Source organism: Tupaia chinensis, unplaced genomic scaffold (genome assembly GCF_000334495.1).
Source record: "Tupaia chinensis unplaced genomic scaffold, TupChi_1.0 Scaffold000574_1, whole genome shotgun sequence".
In the NCBI taxonomy this organism is placed as follows: domain Eukaryota; kingdom Metazoa; phylum Chordata; class Mammalia; order Scandentia; family Tupaiidae; genus Tupaia; species Tupaia belangeri.
In genome coordinates, this window is record NW_006160088.1 from 1248073 (window position 1) to 1250964 (window position 2892).

Genomic DNA, 2892 nt, shown 5'->3' on the forward strand with positions numbered 1-2892 from the left:
ACTCTTTCCATACTGTCTCCTCCATGACTGCTCTTTACTCCCAGACATTCTTAATATCTGAGCAGTTGTCCCGTAGTGTTGGGACAGAGACAGAACTAATCAGAAAAGGATAGAAAAATTTAGCTCATAAAATCTCTGCGAAATTCTCTGATAGAGCTAAAGACACCACCTGCCTCTCCTAGTGCAGAGACATTATACAGTAGACAAAAATGCGCTTCTATTTCTATAATCAGTCTTGGTCTTAAATTAAGTCACTTTCAGGCTTTAGAAGGGCACTGGCAGGCCTGCTGGTTCTGGCAAGGACTAGGAAGCCTAACTCTACTAAAATCGTTGATGTATTACAATATTATTCATGGAAAGTTAGCGTATTACAATTGAGTCCTGCCACAAAGGGGAAGAGGGTGGGTTCAAGAGACCTTAGAAAATTGCCAATTTCCATATTCAAAGGGAACTTCCTGGCAGTATAACTTGGGGGCACAGACATGGGGGAAGGCCTTTGTCTGCTTTTCCCCCAACATTTGTCTGCCATTTCTGGTACAGACTAAAGAATATGGTATTAATATTGCACGACACTCTACTGCTTAATTTAGACACTTACGATGTTGCACTTTTAAATTAGAGTTTTAAGCAGGAACATCATATTTGCTCATCTTTTTTTTTTCCTTTCTTCCCTACAGAGGCTCCCATACCATTTGAAATAAAAATTCATTTCCTAGAATACATGGAATCGATGCTAATTAAAATGCCTACAAGAGTTAAAAGAATCAGCAGCCCCAGGAAAATATAAGGTCAATTTTATTTTTCAAAGGGCATGGGGAGAAATTAAAATACCCTTAATTCAAGTCATAGATTCCGGAGAGTTTGAAGAGATGTTACAACTCCTCTGGGAAAGTAAGAGAAAGGGCATGGTCTCTGAAGTCAGATAGATGCGGGTTTGGTGCTTAGCTCTGGCCCTTCCTGAGTCTGTGACCTTAGACAAGGACAGCTCCCCCTGCCCTCCACCCCACTAAATTAGGAATAAGATGCAGGGGAGGCCGGGCTGCCCCATTCTCACAGAATGTGTTTCCTTTACCTTGGTGTAGGGGCTGGGGGTTAATGGGTCTCTTAAAAATGGGAAGAAAATTAGTGATGAAAAACAGAGCCAAGCTCTGCTAATGAGAAGAATCTGAATGTCTCATAGAATAGATAGGCTGGTTTCATAAGGTGTTGTACGCTCTTAGGCAGGAGATGTTCCATCTTAGATCCTCCCAGCACTCCAACATTGTAGTCTTCCCATGGTACTTTCAAGGGTCTTATGTTTGGACATTACCTGTACTTTTACTTACTCTGTGCTCTTATTGTTGACTTTGAAGAAACTCACTTCGCTGACTTATCCATGTCTTAAAATATTATTACTTATAGCTGAGAATAGATATGGCATACAAATCACGTATACTTTAACATATGAAATAAATCTGTAACCATAATGAACCGTGTTTGCCCTGTGCTGTTGAGAATCACTTAGCACATTGTTTGCTGAAAAATACTTCTCCAGGAGAGAGTCAAAGTGGAAGATCATTATGGTTTCTCCTACCATCTCTATTTTTCTTTTAATTTTTGCCAAAGGGCATGTTGTTGAGGGACAGAGAGAGGGAGAGAATGTGAGAAAGAGCCCCCACATAATATGGTCACATCACACTCCCTTCTCCTCCCCCATTTCTCCATCTTTTGGATCTGGGGCATCCACACATGTCCAGTGTGTCTCTCAAGCCACTGGGTCCAGGACTTGAATCTCTATAGTCAGTCATGTTGGATAGAGTCACCTTCAATACCAGGCCATGGGCTGGCCCACCTTCTATTCCATCTTAAAATGAAATCTATGCCCCTCGTACCCACAATGGAGAGCAATACAGACAGAGGTGCAGTTCACCCCACCTTCTGCCAACATCCGGTCACTGGTGTTGGGGACATTAAGATTCAGCAATGGGGCTGGCAGGTGACTTGGTGGTTAAAGGCGCTGGATTCCCACATAGCCAACCCTGGTTTGAGTCCCAGATCTTGTGGCTTGCTTTCTTGCTTTCTCTTTCTCTCTGATGAAATTAATAATAATAATAATAACAAATAGAATTTAAAAAAAAAAGATTCAGCACCAAAGAGTTTGAAAAGTGCAGGGCCCAGAGGAGATCAGAGGGAAAACAAACTCTATTATTTAAGGATGAGTAGGAAGAGGAAGGAGGAGGAGCCAGGGTAGAGGTGGAAAGATGTTAAAGGAAGAAGAGGTTGAACTGACTGGGGGAGCAGCAGGGCAGCAAGGACAGCGTCAGACAAGTGGGTGTGGAATACGACTGAGCCACCTCTGGGCATGGCCTGGCACATCATCTATTCCTTCAACTCCAGTTATCCGACTTTACATAGACTCGAGTCTCTTACTTAGCCTTAATGGATGATATCTGTGAAATAAAGCTTAGGAAGTGACCAGAGGAGGTGGTGCCCCTGTCTACGTGAGGAAGCCTGTGGTTGAGGGAATCAGGTAGGCACATGGGTCTGAATTTCTCTCTCTCATTCTCTATCTCTCTATCTCTCTCACTCTGTATCTCCCATTTGAACACTTTGGGTAACAAAGGGCTTCAATCCTCATAGGACCCGAGAAGACACACACACACAGTGAGGAAAGATGGGTCTGGTGGCCTCCACAAAAGCCGAACAGCACCCACCCACCCCTTGTTCCTGGTCTTGGCCACCTGGCCAGCGTGCTAAGAAAGGAGAACCCTCCCAGCACCCACATCAGAAGGATGTCTGCCTGCCAAGCCACATCCAACTCACCCCTCCCTGAAGACAGTTCAAGATACAGTGCAGATGGGACCAGCAGTTAGCGTAATGGCTATGTCGCTGGTCTCCCACGTAGTTGACTGC